Source organism: Haematobia irritans, chromosome 3 (assembly GCF_050003625.1).
Source record: "Haematobia irritans isolate KBUSLIRL chromosome 3, ASM5000362v1, whole genome shotgun sequence".
Classification (NCBI taxonomy): domain Eukaryota; kingdom Metazoa; phylum Arthropoda; class Insecta; order Diptera; family Muscidae; genus Haematobia; species Haematobia irritans.
This window is the reverse complement of record NC_134399.1, coordinates 103,165,399-103,185,493: the sequence shown is the minus strand read 5'-3', so window position 1 is coordinate 103,185,493 and position 20,095 is coordinate 103,165,399. Positions and strand designations below refer to the sequence as shown.

At 36.2% G+C, this 20,095-nt stretch overlaps 1 protein-coding gene across 1 annotated transcript in view; it reads right to left on the bottom strand.

Annotated features, from left to right (window-relative positions):
• Positions 1–20,095, bottom strand: part of LOC142232431 (uncharacterized) — a 231,730-nt gene that overhangs the window by 152,353 nt on the left and 59,282 nt on the right. The window contains exon 2 of the mRNA XM_075303249.1: positions 8,601–8,713. The gene's annotated coding sequence lies outside the window, so the exon portion shown is untranslated. The remainder of the gene's footprint in view (positions 1–8,600; positions 8,714–20,095) is intronic.

Below are 20,095 nucleotides of genomic sequence, written 5' to 3'. Positions count from 1 at the left end.
TCAGCATCATTGATGTTAGTCGTGTATCTGTGTAAATGCATATGCGTGTGTGTGCCCGATGTTTTTCTATAGCTCTACAGCATCCGTTTCCTTTTATGTTTGTATAACGAGCATTGGGTCTGGTGACATGTCAGCGCATCATCACCAACACCATCTTTAGAAGTTAATTAACAACTTATTTGTTTTAATTGCATTTTAATGAATGTCTTCAAGATGCTCTTCAGACATATATCTTGAAATGGAATTAGCAGCTTGATTATAACGATCCATTAGAGTGACATTAGGCATACGCTGTATATTATTATGACTATTTCTTATGTTGGGCAACTTTTTATTTAATGACTATATCATGGTTAATGGATTCTCATGCTAATGCAAACAATACTCAATTTGAAATTGTTTGTTTTTGTGGATTTCTAGGCGCCATTATGGCTAATTCGATTTATGAGTTAATGGTGGGTTAGTCTGCCACAGTCTGGAGGGAATAATCGATTTATCATTCCAGAAAAAATATCACCAAATATCCTTTGTCCTTCTGAATGAGCCCTAGTCGTGTCCAAACGTGTAAATGACAAACCCATGTTAAAGTGACCGGCCTTTTCCATACGTTTTGACCAGAACTGGGACTTTGCCATAGACACCGGGAACTAGTCTTGGTGTTGATTCATTCCCCATAGGTTAATTATGGACCGATATTGACCAATTTTCAACCGGATCAATCATTTTTTGCTCCTCCAAGAGGCTCCGGAAATCAAATATGGAGTTCCATTTATATGGGCGCTATATATAATCATGGACCGATATGGACCAATTTGTTCATGGCATATTCTAACATCATGTACCAGATTGCAGCCGGATTGGATAATCTGCCCCGACTTGTTGTGTCTTCTAATTTCTTCTTTCCTTCGTACCCTTCCAGGAACTCGGAGTGCCTCACGAATTCCCTAATTTGTTTCCTTTCCCTCTTTCCAAACTGGGCCACGTTGCGAATCAGCGCTTCTCCGATATAGTTAATTCTTTGCCTTGTAAAGGCAGGATAGTGACAAAGGTAGTGTTCCTTCCTCATGCACCATTCTCCTGACTGTCATCCTACTCCAATTGAGTAGTTTTCCAGTCTTTTTCTTATGTGAGTCACCGCATAGTATTTTCGTCGCCCTAAGGACCGTTGCATTGGGCCACATATTTTTATGTGTCTTCCGCAGGGATGGAAAATACAGTAATACAGTAATTTTTTAAAATACTTTTTCACCTTGGTCAGCACTGTAGTACCCCCGGGAGTGTTTAGTAGCTTTGGAGTAGAGGTGTGCACGTGAGTAATATTTTGCTCACGCACACTCACGACGGAGAAATCTTATTCACGCACACTCATGTACACTCACGCACACTCACCCACGATATTTTTTGGTAGGACTCACGCTCACGCACGCTCACGAAAAGGAAATTGGTACTCACGCACGAAAATCTTTTAAATGTCGTGACTCACGAAAAATGTCGTGACTCAAGAAAAACCTCGTGACTCACGAATAATTTTATGAGTGATTTACCTCTAGAACCTGACTGAAAACATGAGTATGGTTAAAATCGAGTGCGTTATAAAACTTTTACCACCTAGGACTGACGCATGAGTCGCGAAAATTTTCGTGAATCACGAAAATTTCCTGTCACGTGCACAACTCTACTTTGGAGTATAAAGTATTGAACCGATTTCAGTGTTCATAATGCGAAAATTTTGAGAACGTATTTGAAAAACTTATTTGTTGAAATAAGAAGGTACACAGCAAAAGTCAGTTGTAAAACTGATGCTTAACTTATGTTTATTACAAAAACAACAAGTAAGGAAAGTCTAAAGTCGGGCGGTGCCGACTATGTTATACCCTGCACCACTTTGTAGATCTAAATTTTCGATACCATATCACATCCGTCAAATGTGTTGGGGGCTATATATAAAGGTTTGTCCCAAATACATACATTTAAATATCACTCGATTTGGACAGAATTTGATAGACTTCTACAAAATCTATAGACTCAAAATTTAAGATGGCTAATGCACTAGGGTGGAACACAATTTTAGTAAAAAAATATGGGAAACATTTAAATCTGAAGCAATTTTAAGGAAACTTCGAAATAGTTTATTTATGATTTATCGCTCGGTATATATGTATTAGAAGTTTAGGAAAATTAGAGTCATTTTTACAACTTTTCGACTAAGCAGTGGCGATTTAACAAGGAAAATGTTGGTATTTTGACCATTTTTTGTCGAAATCAGAAAAACATATATATGGGAGCTATATCTAAATCTGAACCGATGTCAACCAAATTTGGCACGCATAGCTACAATGCTGATTCTACTCCCTGTGCAAAATTTCAACTAAATCAGAGTTAAAAATTGGCCTCTTTGGTCATATGAGTGTAAATCGGGCGAAAGCTATATATGGCAGATATATCTAAATCTGGACCGATTTCAACCAAATTTGGCGCGCATAGCTACAATGCTAATTCTACGCCCTGTGCAAAATTACAACTAAATCGGAGTTAAAAGTGGCCTCTGTGGTCATATGAGTGTAAATCGGGCGAAAGCTATACATGGGAGATATATCTATATCTGAACCGATTTCAACCAAATTTGACAAGCATAGCTACAATGCTAATTCTACTCCCTGTGCAAAATTTCAACTAAACCGGAATTAAAAATTGGCCTTTGTGGTCATATGAGTGTAAATCGGGGGAAGCTATATATGGGAGATATATCTAAATCTGAATCGATTTCAACCAAATTTGGCACGCATAGCTTCAATGCTAAATCTAATCCCTGTGTAAAATTTCAACCAAATTGGCCAAAACTCTAGCTTTTAGGACCATATAAGTCCATATCGGGTGAAAGATATATATGGGAGCTATATCTAAATATGAACCGATTTCAATCAAATTTTGCACACTTGTCTATACGACTAAGTGTTATGTTTGTACAAACTTTCAAGCAAATCGGTGTAAAACTCTGGCTGCTGGGTGCATATTAGTGCGTATCGGGCGAAAGATATATATGGGAGCTATATCTAAATCTGAACCGATTTCTTCCAAAATCAATAGGGTTCTTTTCTGACCCAAATTAGGAACATGTGCCAAAATTGATTGGACTTAAATTGCGACCTAGATTTTGATCACAAAAATGTGTTCACAGACAGATGGACGGACAGACGGACATGGTTATATCGACTCAGGGACCCACCCTGAGCATTATTGTCAAAGACACCCTGTGTCTATCTCGTCTCGGTGTTCCAAACATATGCACTAACTTATAATACCCTGTTCCACAGTGTGGCGCAGGGTATAAAAATGAACTAAAAGTAAAGAAGAAAATCATTGGCGCCAAATTATGACCATTTTAACCATACAGTAGTTCATGCTTACTATTTTTGGGAATCCTACGAAAATATTCATTTCATATTGAGCTTATGTCTACGGTTTATCACAATAGACTGGATAGTCTAAAAGAACCTGAAACTAAATCGGGCTGTCACTTTAATCTACACTGAAATAAAAGCATGCCCGGTTCCAAAGATTTTGTCTTAACTTGAAAGATTTTGGTATTGATTCCGAGCCAAAGAAGCGGAGAATACAAGTAGGGATACTTTTAAGACACAATTCGCTTTTAAATTTAGGTTTTGTGTACTTGCTTCTAGGAACCACAATTCAGACTCGACTTCCAGTAAATTTATACTATGTTTCAAGTAAAAAACGTCTTTAAAATAAAATGTGCAAAAATATGTCCTATATTTGAACGATTTTTTGCTTTGTAGTCAAGATACAACAAGTATATGTTATACGGCCGTAAGTTCGGCCAGGCCGAATCTTATGTACCCTCCACCATGGATTGCGTAGATACTTCTACGAAAGACTGTCATCCACAATCGAATTACTTGGGTTGTGGTATCTTAAAACTTCTTAACATCGTTTTTTAAATTGTGAGTTAGTCCATACGTGGTATATATTAGACAAAAAAGTTATGTATTGGTAAGTCTACAAATAATTACGAATCGATATGGACTTTTTGCACGGTACATAGAGCGCCAGAATTGAAATATGGGGGTCGCTTATATGGGGGCTATATACAATTATGAACTTGATATGGACCAATTTTTGTGTGATTGGGGATCGATTTATCTGAGGGCTATATATAACTATAGACCGATATGGACCTAGTGAGGCATGGTTGTTAACGGCCATATACTAGGTTAGGTTAGGTTAGGTGGCAGCCCGATGTATCAGGCTCACTTAGACTATTCAGTCCATTGTGATACCACATTGGTGAACTTCTCTCTTATCACTGAGTGCTGCCCGATTCCATGTTAAGCTCAATGACAAGGGACCTCCTTTTTATAGCCGAGTCCGAACGGCGCTCCAAATTGCAGTGAAACCACTTAGAGAAGCTTTGAAAACCATCAGAAATGTCACCAGCATTACTGAGGTGGGATAATCCACCGCTGAAAAACTTTTTGGTGTTCGGTCGAAGCAGGAATCGAACCCACGACCTTGTGTATGCAAGGCGGGCATGCTAACCATTGCACCACGGTGGCTCCCGGCCATATACTAGCACAATGTACCAAATTTCAACTGACTCGGATGAAATTTGCTCCTCCATGAGGCTCCAAAACCAAATTTCGGGATCGGTTTATATGGGGGCTATATATGATTATGGACTGATATGGACCGCTTTTGGCATGGTTGTTAAATATCATATATGGGGGCTATGTATAATTATGGACCGATGTGAACCAATTTTTGCATGGTCATTAGAGACCATATACTTAAATCATGTACCAAATTTCAGCCGGATCGGATGAAATTTGCTTCTCTTAGAGGCTCTGCAAGCCAAATCGGGGGATCGGTTTATATGGGGGCTATATATAATTATGGACCGATGTGGATCACTTTTGCATGGTTGTTAGAGACCATATACTAACACCATGTTCAAAATTTCAGTCGGATCGGATGAAATTTGCTTCTCTTAGATGCTCCGCAAGCCACATTTTGGGGTCCGTTTATATGGGGGCTATACGTAAAAGACCGATATAGCCCATTTGCAATACCATCCGACCTACATCAATAACAACTACTTGTGCCAAGTTTCAAATCGATAGCTTGCTTCGTTCGGAAGTTAGCGTGATTTCAACAGACGGACGGACGGACGGACATGCTCAGATCGACTCAGAATTTCACCACGACCCAGAATATATATACATTATGGGGTCTTAGAGTAATATTTCGATGTGTTACAAACGTAATGACAAAGTTAATATACCCCCCATCCTATGGTGGAGGGTATAAAAAGACAACAAATTTAAAGACAATTTCATTAATTTTAAAGAATGCTTCTGAATTATTAAAGTCAAGTTGACCTTAGCCCAAAAATTTCGTCTTCCATGTTATGATACCAATTTTTAAGTCAAATCACTTAATTATAAGAACAATACGACTTCATTGACAAGTTTATCGACTTTTGGAAAAGGAAAAAAACTTTATATTTGAGAAATGCGTCTTCTGTGCTAAGCAAAATTTGCATTCGTATATTAAAGACATGAAATCTTTGACCTTATTTCTATAGAAAATTTTGTCACAATTTTATTTATGTAGAAAATATCGTCAAAATTTTATTTATGTAGAAAATATCGTCAAAATTTTATTTCTATAGAAAATTTTGTCCAAATTTTATTTCTATAGAAAATTTTGTCCAAATTTTATTTCTATAGAAAATTTCGACAAAATTTTATTTCTATAGAAAATTTTGTCAAAATTTTATATCTATAGACAATTTTGTCAAAATTTTATTTCTGTAGAAAATTTTGATAAAATTTTATTTCTGTCGAAAATTTTGACAAAATTTTATTTCTATAGAAAACTTTGTTAAAATTTTATTATAATAAAAGTGTTGTCAAAATATCATTTCAGTAGAAAATTTAGTCAAAATATCATTTTTTAGGAAATTTTGTCAAAATTTCATTTCTTTAGGAAATTTTGTCAAACTTTAAGTTTTATACAAAATTTAGCCAAAATTTAAGTTCTATAGAAAATTTAGCCAGAATTTAAGTTCTTCAGAAAATTTAGCCAAAATTTTATTTTTATAGAAAATTTTATCAAAATTTAATTTCTGTAGAAAATTTGTCGAACTTTTTTTTATAGATTGTTATCGCTAAATTATAAAGTTTATTTATGTACAAAATTTTGGCAAAATTTCTGTTTATTTCTTTTTACTCCGTTTATGTTTTGCTTAAAACGTAAAAGGGAGTCCACAACCTTACACAATTTAACCCAATTGTTTCGCGATTTTTATACCCACCACCATAGAATGGTGACGGGGGTATAATAAGTTTGTCATTCCGTTTGTAACACATCGAAATATCGATTTCCGACTATATAAAGTATATATATTCTTAATCAGGGAGAAATTCTAAGACGATATAACGATGTCCGTCTGTCTGTCTGTCTGTTGTAATCACGCTAGTCTTCAATAATGAAGCAATCGTGCTGAAATTTTACACAAACTCGTCTTTTGTCTGCAGGCAGGTCAAGTTCGAAGATGGGCTATATCGGTCCAGGTTTTGATATAGTCCCCATATAAACCGACCTCCCGATTTGGGGTCTTGGGCTTATAGAAATCGTAGTTTTTATCCAATTTCCTTGAAATTTGAAATGTAGAGGTATTTTATGACCATAAAGAGGTGTGCGAAAAATGGTGAGTATCGGTCCATGTTTTGGTATAGCCCCCATATAGACCGATCTCCCGATTTTACTTCTTGGGCTTATAGAAACCGCAGTTTTTATCCAATTTGCCTGAAATTTGAAATCTAGAGGTATTTTATGACCATAAAGAGGTGTGCCAAAAATGGTGAGTATCGGTTCATGTTTTGGTATAGCCCCCATATGGACCGATCTTCCGATTTTACTTCTTGGGCTTATAGAAACCGCAGTTTTTATTCAATTTATCTGAAATTGGAAATCTAGAGGTATTGTAGGTCCACAAATACGTGTGCCAAAAGTTGTGAGTATCGATCCATATTTTGGTATAGCCCCCATATAGACCGATCTCCCGATTTTACTTCTTGGGCTTATAGAAATCATAGTTTTTATCCAATTTGCCTGAAATTTGAAATCTAGAGGTATTTTATGACCATAAAGAGGTGTGCCAAAAATGGTGTGTTTCGGTCCATATTTTGGTATAGCCCCCATATAGACCGATCTCCCGATTTTACTTCTTGGGCTTATAGAAACCGCAGTTTTTATCCAATTTATCTGAATTTGGAAATCAAAAGGTACTTTAGAACCGTAAAGAGGTGTGCCAAAAATGGTGAGCATCGGTCCATGTTTTGGTATGGTGCCCATATAAACCGACCTCCCGATTTGGGGTCTTGGGCTTATAGAAACCGTAGTTTATATCCAATTTGCCTGAAATTAGAAATCTAGATGTATTTTAGGACCATAAATAGGTGTGCCGAAAATGATGAGTATCGGTCCATATTTTGGTATAGCCCCCATATAGACCGATTTCCCGAGTTTACTTCTTGGGCTTCTAGAATCCAAAGTTTTTATCCAATTTGCCTGAAATTGGAAATCTAGAGGTATTTTCGGGCCATAAAGAGGTGTGCCGAAAACGGTGAGTATCGGTCCATATTTTAGTATAGCCGCCATAAGAACGATTTCCAGATTTAACTACTTGGGTTTCTAGAAACCGTAGTTTTTATCTGATTTGCCTGAAATTCTAAATATTCTGGTATTTGAGGCTCACAAAAACGTGTATCGGATTAAGTTTTTATCGGTCCATTTGGTAATGTCTCCATAAAGACCGACTTCACTTCTTGAGTGTGTAGAAGGCCAACTGATCATGAAAATTGCTTGAAACTCAATGTAAAATTTCCAAAGTTTACTTCTCGGGTGAAAATCTACAGATTTAAGATTTCAAATCAAGACGTTATTTCATAATTTTCTTGCACACTTACAAGAGATGTTAATAATTCCTCTAAAACTCTAACAAAAATGGTTCTTATAAATGCAGAATCTGATATAGTCCTCATAGGTGAAATCTTTAAATTTATCTTCCGGAAGTGTCCTCAAGCCCTCCTGAAATTTCAAAGGAAACCCTAATATTTGGTTCATGGTGGTGGGTATTTAAGATTCGGCCCGGCCGAACTTACTGCTGTATATACTTGTTGTAAGTATATCTGAATCTTAGCTGTTAGCTTTTTGCAAAAATATGACAATATTTAGTTTTATCGCATCAGTAAAAATTTATGTTTCACTCTATAGTTTGTTGCAAATATAACCAACATCCGTTTTCAAATTTGCAAAGCACACAAACCATAAAATGATTATGTGATATCCATGGGGAAATCCGAACTCCACATAAACCGCAAACAAACAAAAAAAATCACTGATTACAAACTAATTGGATTCACTAAAATGCATTAGTGAACACATATGGAAATTAAATTATGATGATGATGCTTGCATTTGAATGAATATAATATTTCTGTGGTATTTTATTTGCAACAACTACATATTTCAATTATTATATTATAATAAATTGACATTAATTATTAGCTACTCACCTTTGGCGGATGTATGGCAAATACGGACAGTTGGTGAAATTTATTTGTTCATCCAAGTATAAAGCTTCTTAGTAAATTCCATCGAAATAATGTTGTTTTAATAAGGACGTCTACTGCAAAGAGGTTAACAATTATGATTAACTTTTAATGATGCCTATCATTATGATTAATGGGATTTTTTTTTCAACAGCTTAAAGAATACTCATATAAATAAATTACTTAAATTGTTTGAAAATTTATTATCCGGAAAAAAGTTATATGGGTGGAAATGTTAATCAACGTGATTAATAAATCAATTTACCCAGATCCTTTTATTTTGGTGAGAGCGAGTGGAAGATAATGATGGATTTGGTATTTTACTGTATTGTACACAGAAAAAATGTAAACTGTTTTATGGGAACAAATGTAAAAAAGTATGTATATTATGGACCAAGATGATCTAAGGATGTCTGTCTGTCTGTTGAAATTACGCTATGGCCTCTAAGCTATCGTGCTGAAGTTTTGTACAAATTAAATAGATGTTTGATGTTTTAACCAATTAGCAAAATTGTATATATGGCCATAAGTTCGGCCGGGCAGTATTTTATATACGCACCACCATGAATCAAACATAATAGGTTTCCCTCAAAACTCTTCGTCGTAGCGGGTTACTTGAAAATATATACAATTTCAGGGAGTTTAATAGATACTCTCCCAAGCAGAACTAGTTGAACCAGTATGCTATCCGAAGAAAACTTTAAAGTTTAAGAACCAGTTTTATTTGAGTTTTAGACGAACCTTAAACTTATCTCCTAAGCGTGCTAGAAAGAACGCCTTCCATATGACTTGAAATCTAAATTGTATAGAATTGTACAGCTCCTATAGTTCTGATTAAAACTGCGCTTTTTATATGAAAGGCGATATTTTCATACTATTTTCTTGAACACTTGGATAGAAATTTATTCCTTCTACAAATTATACATGTAAAGAAATAATACTCCTTACACGTTGAGTGGTTGTAAGTTACAAATTTATTCTAAACAAGTATATACAGCAGTAAGTTCGGCCGGGCCGAATCTTAAATACCCACCATAATAAGTCAAATATAATAGTTTTCTTTGAAAATTATTCGTCGTAACGGGTTACCATAAGCGTAGGAAGGCCTCTGGGGAGGGGGCTTAGACCCCCAGAAAAAATTTAGCCCCCCCAGAATTTGAAAACCTATTTACGATTTTAAATTTTTATAAAAATTAAACAAGTATATACAACCGCACAAAGTTCCGCTAAAGACTTTCATGCACAATCGAACTACTTGGGTTGTGGTAGCAGTTGCCGATGTCAATGTTTAAAGTCTGATATTTATGAAATAGAGCTGTGATTGAATTTATGGTCTAGTTGAATAACTAACAGCCTGTTTCTGTATGTCGAACGAGTTCAATCGATCGACTGAAATGCATAGAAACAGCTGTTTTTTGGTTATAAATTCAGCTGGTTGTTTCCATTTTAGTCGATCAACAGAGCTCATTCGACATACAGAAACAGGCTGTAAAGCTCCTTTATTATATTGTTTAGTCTGGTTTAGTCATCTTAATTAAAAAATAGTAATTGGTATTAAAACTATTCTTTCATAAATTAATATCTTAATAATGCTGCAAAAAAGCGTCGCCAAAAAAGAAGCGAAAATGTTTTTTTTTTGAGTCCGGAAGTGGTGCAAAATTGGCGGAGAAGCGATGAATGTAATAGGAACTCGTCATAGAACGAATGTCCACCGTTCAACAGCCGTTGCAATAAATTTGCATCACTTCTTACGGTGTGATCCGAATTCAGAGTTTTGAATGTGAATTAAAAAATTGTGTGATATTTTCCCAAATAAATAATTTTTATTTATTCGTTTTTTATTTGATTTTTGGTCGACCTTTTGTTAGAATTATATAAATATTTATAAAGACCTCGAGCTTCAAGAAACATTAATTTATAATAATTTTTATATTTTTTATGATTTTTAATGCATTCTAACGCTTGTTTGAATATTTTCAAAAATTATCGATAGTTTTTACCATTTTATTTATTCTTACTCTTTTTTAAACTATTTGAAAAACGAAAACAAAAAAGCTTTTAAAGTTGTGCCTTTAAAACAAATCCCAATTTTTTTCCTGGGAAAAATGTGGAACTACTTTTAGTTGCTTTATTATATATTATTTTGATGTCTATTTTTTTATTCTTTTTTATGAAATAAAACAATAATTGAACCTATAAGTTCAGTCTATAAATTTTTAGCTAGGGGGGCTATAGCCCCCCCCCTAGGAAAATTGTCTAGCTACGCTAACGCGGGTTACTTGATAATATATAGAATTGCAGGGGGTTTTATGATAAATATTCCCCAAGCAGATCAGTTCAACCAATACGCTTCCCGAAGATACATTTAAAAATTCCACCTATGAAGGCTAGATCAGATTCTGGATTTATAAGAACCGTTTTTGTTTGAGTTTTCGAAGAATCATAATAATCTCGTGTAAGTGTGCAAGAAAATGATTAAATAACGTCTTGATCCAAAAATCGGTAGATTTTTACGTCGATTATTTAAATGAATACGAGAAGTAAAATCTGGAAATTTGAACAGGTTGGCTGATAAGTCCGCGGTCTGACACATAGATGGCGTCGCTGGTATTAAATGCATTATATTTTTATATAGTACGAACCTTCAAATAATTCGTGTCAAAATTTGACGTCTGTAAGTCAATTAGTTTGTGAGATAAAACGTCTTTTGTGAAACAACTTTTGTTATTGTGAAAAAAATGGAAAAAAGGAATTTCGTGTTTTGATAAAATACTGTGTTCTGAAGAGAAAAAATACGGTGGAAGCAAAAACTTGGCTTGATAATGAGTTTCCGGACTCTGCCCCAGGGAAATCAACAATAATTGATTGGTATGCAAAATTCAAGGATGGTGAAATGAGAACGGAGGACGGTGAACGCAGTGGACGCCCGAAAGAGGTGGTTACCGACGAAAACATCAAAAAAATCCACTAAATGATTTTGAATGACCGTAAAATGAAGTTGATCGAGATAGCAGAGGCCTTAAAGATATCAAAGGAACGTGTTGGTCATATCATTCATCAATATTTGGATATGCGGAAGCTCTGTGCAAAATGGGTGCCGCGCGAGCTCACATTTGACCAAAAACAACAACGTGTTGATGATTCTGAGCGGTGTTTGCAGCTGTTAACTCGTAATACACCCGAGTTTTTCCGTCGATATGTGACAATGGATGAAACATGGCTCCATCACTACACACCTGAGTCCAATCGACAGTCGGCTGAGTGGACAGCGACCGGTGAACCGTCTCTGAAGAGTGGAAAGACTCAAAAGTCCGCTGGCAAAGTAATGGCCTCTGTTTTTTGGGATGCGCATGGAATAATTTTTATCGATTATGTTGAGAAGGGAAAAACCATCAACAGTGACTATTATATGGCATTATTGGAGCGTTTGAAGGTCGAAATCTCGGCAAAACGGCCCCATATGAAGAAGAAAAAAGTGTTGTTCCACCAAGTCAACGCACCGTGCCACAAGTCATTGAGGACGATGGCAAAAATTCATGAATTGGGCTTCGAGTTGCTTCCCCACCCACCGTATTCTCCAGATCTGGCCCCCAGCGACTTTTTCTTGTTCTCAGACCTCAAAAAGATGCTCGCAGGGAAAAAATTTGGCTGCAATGAAGAAGTGATCGCCGAAACTGAGGCCTACTTTGAGGCAAAACCGAAGGAGTACTACCAAAATGGTATCAACAAATTGCAATTGAATTTTGAAAACAAAAAGTGTTTTTCTTTGTTAGACCGGAGACTTATCAGCCAACCTGTTACATTCAGTTTCAATCAATTTTCATGATCAGTGCGTCTTCTATACGCTCAGGAAATGAAATCGGTCATATTGAGGTTTTAGAATATAGACCCCAAATCGGAAGGTCGGTTTAATTTCACGCAAATTTGATAAAAACTACGGACTCTAGGAGCTCAAGAAGTAAAATCGGGAGATAGGTCTATATGGGAGCTATATTAAAACATGGACCGATACTCATCATTTTCGGCACACCTCTTTATGGTCCTAAAATACCTTTAGATTTCTAATTTCAGGCAAAGTGGATAAAAACTACTGTTTCTACACTGTAAAAAAAGCATACTCGGTTCCAAAGATTTTGTCTTTACTTTAAAAAATTTGGTATTGATTCCGAGCCAAAGAAGCGGAGAATACAAATAAGGATACTTTTAAGACACAATTCTCTTTTAAATTTAGGTTTTGTGTACTTGCTTCTAGGAAGCAAATTTTAATTTTTCGCCTTCTCAGCTTTTTTACTTCATATGCTATCAAAGTCCTTTAAAAACGAGTTAACGGCAACTTTATTTTCCAAATTAGGACTCGACTTCCAGTAGAAATTATGCTATGTTTGAAGTAAAAAACTTCTTTAAAATAAAGTTTTGAAAAACATGTCCTATATTTGAACGATTTTTTGCTTTGTTGTCAAGATGCAAAAAGACAACAAATTTAAAGACAATTTCATTAAATTTAAAAAATTTTTCTGAATTATTAAAGTTAAGTTGACCTTAGCCTATACATTTTTTCTTTCATGTTAAGATGCCCATTTTTAAGTCAAATCACTTAATTATAAGGACAATACGACTTCATTGAAAAGTTTATCGACTTTTGGACAAGAAAAATATCTTTATTTTAGAGAAATGCGTCTTCTATGCTAAGCAAAATTTGTATTCGTATTTTAAAGACATGAAATCTTTGACCTCACGACAATATTTTTTTCAGTGTAGAAGCCCAAGAAATAAAATCTTGAGATCGGTCTATATGGGAGCTATATTAAAACATGGGCCGATACTCATCATTTCGACACACATCTTTATGGTCCTAAAATACTTCTAGATTTCAAATTTCTGCAATGTGGGTAAAAACTACGGATTCTAGAGGTCCAAGAAGTAAAATCGGGAGATCGGTCTAAATGGGAGCTATATCAAAACATGGACCTATACTCACCATATTCGGTACACCTCTATATGGACCTAAAATACTTCAATATTTCAAATTTCAGGGAAATTGGATAAAAACTAAAATTTCTATAACCCCAAGACCCAAAATCGGCAGGTCGGTTTATATGGGGACTATATCAAAACCTGCACCGATATAGTCCATCTTCGAACTTGATCCGCCTGCAGACAGAATACGAGTTTGTGCAAAATTTCAGCACGATAGTTTCATTATTGAAGTCTGTAGCATGATTACAACAGAAAGACAGGCGGATATGGATATATCGTCTTAGAATTTCTCCCTGATCAAGAATATATACTTTATATTGTCCAAGCTCGATATTTCGATGTGTTAATGTATGTATAAGGAAACAAAAACCTTTTTGCTTCACAAAAGACGCTCTATCTCACAAACTAATTGACTAAAGACGTCAAATTTTGACACGAATCATTTGAAGGTTGGTACTATATAAAAATAATATGCAGTTAATACTATCGACGCCACATATGTGTCAGACCGGGGACTTATCAGCCAACCTGTTATAGCACCCAAAACATTTGACGGATTTCATATGGTGTTGAAAATGTGTGTCTACAAAGTGGTGCAGGGTATAATTTAGTCGACCCCTACCGACTTAAGACTTTCCTTACTTGCTTTTACTAACATTGTATTCCACCGTGGTGCTGGGAGCCACCGTGGTGCAATGGTTAGCATGCCTGTCGTGTATACACAAGGTCGTGGGCTCGATTCCTGCTTCGACCGAACACCAACAATTTTTTCAGCGGTGGATTATCTGGCGTCATTTCTGAGGGTCTCAAAGCTTCTCTAAGTGGTTTCACTGCAATGTGGGACGCCGTTCGGACTCGGCTATAAAAAGGAAGTCCCTTGTCATTGAGCTTAACATGGAATCGGGCAGCACTCAGTGATAAGGGAGAAGTTCACCAATGTGGTAGCACAATGGACTGAATAGTCTAAGTGAGCCTGATACATCGGGCTGCCACCTAACCTAACCTAACATTGTGTTCCAACTCAGGGCATTAGCCGACTTAAATTTCAAGTCTATAGATTTTGTAGAAGAAATTTTGTCCAGATCGAGTCAGATTTAAATAGGTGTATATGGGAACAAAATCCTTTATATATAGCACTTGACACATTTGACAGATTTGATATGATACGTTTTTACTCTGGACCCTGGATTGCTTGCTAAAGCCTATCATCAATACAATGATTCAATGAATTGTAAAATATGGCACCAAACCAAACTTTGTGGGTAGTTTACCTCACAGATTTGGGTAGGGGAAAAAATTAAACGTTGCCATTTTATTACATATACAACATTTTTTTTTAACTTATCCTAGAATTCACAAGGATTTTAGGATTCGTCCTTGACTGTTTCTATGTCATTGTCTTCTATGTTTGCGACATTTGATGCAGGCTCAGTATGTAAGTTCTGCAATTAAATTTATAACGTGTACATACATTAATGACAAGGACATTTAACAGCGAACAAGCATATGTGTCACAACACTCACACTGACTCACACATCCCTTATAAAGTCCTCCTTCCGGTTCTTCGCACATTATATTTCTGCCCAAAATTAATGGATTTTTGTTTGGAGACAGAAAAGCTTACAGTCCTCGTTTACTTTGTTGCTCTCAATTGCCACATATCACAACACTCTTCTCACACGTCAGCGGGTATGAGAATGATTCACATTTTCTTTTGATATCCTTAAGAAATGTAAAAGCAATTAGTCTGCAGCAAAAGGAAAATTAACAAAGATAAGAGTAAAGGAACCACAACCACATTTGCAAGCGGGTTTGAGTGTGTGCGTGTGTGGTGTTTGAACGAGCTTATGAACTCAGCATATGTTAGTTAGATCTCTATATAGAAAGATAGATAGTGTGATTGTATTGGGGTTCGTATAGTTTGTGCTTTTATTATGAATTCATAACGAAATACACATATGTTACAATGGTCATATTTGACTTAGATTGTGAATAAGGATCTGTGGGCAAACATACCAAGTATTATATTTGAAGAGAAAGCAAATAGTTTGAAGACCTCATTGCTTGCTATACAAATATGTAGAGTAAATAAAAATTAGAAATATTATATAAACTAATTAATAAGAATAAAACTAACAACAAATTAATAAGAATACACTGAAAACCCACTAAAGGATGATACGGTCAAAATTTGGTCAATATAAACTTGACGTATTTCTTTCAATTTTGCATTTAAAAAACCTGAACACCCCTCATTTTGAAGGTGTGTGTGTGTAGAATGTTGCTCCTATTTTGATTTTGGAATTCACTCTTCAGTTGTCAAAATGCCGTCCAAGCAAGAAGAGCAGCGTATCAAAATTTTGCTCGCGCATCGCGAAAATCCGAGCTACTCGCACGCAGAGCTGGCAAAATTGCTAAAAGTTGCCAAATCAACCGTTACAAATGTAATTAAAGTGTTTGGGGAACGTTTGTCGACAGCCAGGAAGTCTGGATCGGGGGGAAATCGAAAAACGGAAGCCGCTGAGACGACAAAGAGAGTTGCCGGTAGTTTCAAGCGAAACCCTAACCTCTCTCTCCGAGATGCCGCAAATAAGCTGGGTGTATCGTCTACAACCGTGCATCGAGCCAAAAAACGAGCCGGGTTATCGACTTACAAGAAGGTAGTGACTCCAAATCGCGATGACAAACAAAATACGACGGCCAAAGCGCGATCCCGGAGGCTGTACACGACGATGCTGACGAAGTTTGACTGCGTGGTAATGGACGACGAAACCTACGTCAAAGCCGACTACAAGCAGCTTCCGGGACAGGAGTTTTATACGGCAAAAGGAAGGGGAAAGGTAGCAGATATTTTCAAGCACATAAAACTGTCAAAGTTCGCAAAGAAATATCTGGTTTGGCAAGCCATCTGTACCTGTGGCTTGAAAAGCAGCATTTTCATAGCTTCCGGGACTGTCAACCAAGAAATTTACGTGAGTGTTTGAATAAACGTCTGCTGCCTTTCCTGAAGAAACACGGTTGTTCCGTACTGTTTTGGCCGGATTTGGCATCTTGCCATTACGGTAAAAAGGCCATGGAGAGGTACGCCGCCAACAACGTGCAGGTGGTTCCCAAGGACAAGAACCCTCCCAACACGCCAGAGCTCCGCCCAATTGAGAAATACTGGGCTATTGTCAAGCGGAACCTAAAGAAGACCAAAAAACTGCTAAGGACGAGCAGCAGTTCAAGGCAAACTGGCTTTCTGCGGCGAAGAAGGTGGACAAGGTGGCTGTACAAAATCTAATGGCAGGTGTCAAGCGTGAGGCCCGGAAATTCGGATTTGGAAAAGCGAAAGCCTAACTGAATATTTTTCCTGAATTTTATACTAATTGAACTTGAAAAAGAAATTTAATTTGATTTTTTAAATAAACGATTTCACCGATTTACACGCGTTTTCCCTTGACCAAATTTTGACCGTATCACCTTTTATAGGCAGTGTTGCCTGCATTTTCTGGCTCTTGTCCCCAAATTAGGATACTTTTGTCCCCGAAGGTTAAAAACAAACAAGTATATACGGGCGTAAGTTCGGCCAGGCCGAATCTTATGTACCCTCCACCATGGATTGCATAGAAGGCAAGGTATCTTAAAACTTCTTAACACCGTCATCTCAATTGTAAGTTATTCCATACGGGGTATATAGTAAACAAAAAAAGGCCGATTAAATTAGTAAATAATTCAGTTTGACAAAAATTTCTATAGAAATAAAATTTTGAATAAAAATTTTATAGAAATAAAATTTTGAGAAAATTTTCTATAGCAGTCAAATTTTGACAAAATTTTCTATAGAAATAAAATTTTGGAAAACATTTTTATAGAAATAAAATTTTGACAAAATTTTCTATAGCAATCAAATTTTGACAAAAATTTTTATAGCAATCAAATTTTGACAAAATTTTATATAGAAATAATATTTTGACAAAATTTTCTATGGTAATAAAATTTTGGTAGATCGACTATATATAACTATAGACCGATATGGACCAATTGTGGCATGGTTGTTAGCGGCCATATACTAGCGCAATGTACCAAATTTCACTACGTACCAAATTTCAATCGGATCGGATGAATTTTGCTCCTCCAAGAGCTCCGGAGGTCACATCTGGGGATCGGTTTAAATGGAGGTTATATATAATTATGGACCGGTATGGACCAATTTTTGCATAGTTGTTAGAGACCATATACTAACACCACGTACCAAATTTTAACTGGATCGTGTGAATTTTGCTCTTATAAGGGGCTCGGAGGTCAAATCTGGGGATCGGTTTATATGGGGGTTACATGTAATTATTGACCGATATGGACCAATTCTTGTATGGTTGTTAGAGACCATATACTAACACAACGTACCAAATTTCAACCGAATCGGAAGAATTTTGCTCATCCACGAGGCTCCGGAGGTGAAATCTGGGGCTATATATAATTATGGACCGATGTGAATCAATTTCTTCAGGGTTCTTAAAGACCAAATACTAACACCATGTACCAAATTTCAGCCGGATCGGGTGAACTTTGCTTCTCTTACACTCTCCTCAAGCCAAATCTGGGGATCGGTTTATATGGGGGCTATATATAATTATGGACCGATGTAGATAGTTCTCTATAAATTGTTTCAACAATTTATAGCCCCCATGTAAACCGACGCTCAGATTTGGCTTGCGGAGCCTCTTGGAGGAACAAAATTCATCCGATCCGGCTGAAATTTGGTACATGTTATTAGTATATGGTCTCTAAGAACCATGCAAAAATTGGTCCATATCGGTCGATAATTATATATAGCCCCCATATAAACCGATCCCCAGATTTGACCTCCGGAGCCTCTTAGAGGAGCAACATTCATCCGATCCGGTTGAAATTTGGTACGTGGTGTTAGTATATGGTCTCTAACAATCATGCAAAAATTGGTCCATATCGGTCCATAATTATATATAGCCCCCATATAAACCGATCCCCAGATTTGACCTCCGGAGCCTATTGCAGGAGCAAAATTTATCCGATTCGGTTGAAATTTGGTACGTGGTGTTAGTATATGGTCTCTAACAACCATGCAAGAATTGGTCCATCGGTCCATAATTATATATAGCCCCCATATAAACCGATCCCCAGATTTGTCCTCCGGAGCCTCTTGGAGGAGCAAAATTCATCCGACCCGGTTGAAATTTGGAACGTAGTGTTAGTATGTGGTCTCTAACAAACCCGCAAGAATTGGTCCATATCGGTCCATAATTATATATAGTCCCCATATAAATAGATCCCCGGATTTGACCTCCGGAACCTCTTGGAGGATCAAATTTCATCCGATTCGGACCTAAAAAATGTCTTTATTTAAAGAGAAGCTGTATCCTTGGTTCGGATTCAATACTAAAATCATTAAGAGAATTTTAAACTCTTTCCAAGTAAACTTTTTTTCAGTGTACACAGTTATTTGCACAAATTTTGTATATCAAAGTCTCAAAGTCCATATGTTTCCGCCTTCTCTGTATGGAGACATTCATGAATATACAAATCTCAGCAAATAACATTGAGATATTTACAGGTGGATATTAAATTCTTTGATATGGCTCTCAGCATGTAATTAAACCAATAAATTAACACAAGCAGACCAGCCCCCGTACTGTTGACTTACTTGTTGTTTTAGGACATAATTGCCAACTTTGGTGAGGTTGTGTTGAGATTTTGGCCCATGTCATCGTTTGCAATATAATTAATTGTGTCCCCAAGCGTATGTGAAGATTTTTACAAGTATTTTGCAAATTTCTTTTCTACACAAAACGTTTGTGGAATTTTGTTATATTGCCCCAAGGAGTTTCTTGTCTTACAATTGAGAAACGCGTGCACGTAGACACATTAATATCCCTGTTGTAAGACACAGAGGAATTTGTAATAGATTAAGGATATACAAAACACTCAAAACTACTGTATGCTAAGGAACGAAAAATTAAGGACGATTAAATAAAGAGACATAAACATATAATTCATTTGTCTTAAGAAAAACTAAATATCATAGCCTTAAGAAAATATTTTTTCTGATACGCGTTTTCATTTTTTATTTGAAAACTAGCTGGGCCTGATGCGTGTGGTTAACACAGAATTTTCCTTTAGTTTGAACTTCAACAAAATCACTAAGAATGTTTTAGTTATTTATAATAGAAAAAATGGTTTGTACAAAAATAAATTTCTAGCTAATCGGATCAAAAATGCGATTTACATGCTCTTAAGAAATCAAATCGGTAGATATACGTGTATGGGGGCTACATAGAAACAATGACCGATACAGTTATTCTTCGTGCTTGACCTGCCGGAAGAGAAAAAACGAGTTTGTGCAAAGTTTCACTTTTTTAACTATTAACGGTGTTAGAGTGGTAGCAACTGACTGACGTTTCTTCATGAAAATCGTAACAATTTAGATGGTACCCATTTTTTCTTTTAATTCGATCAAAACTGC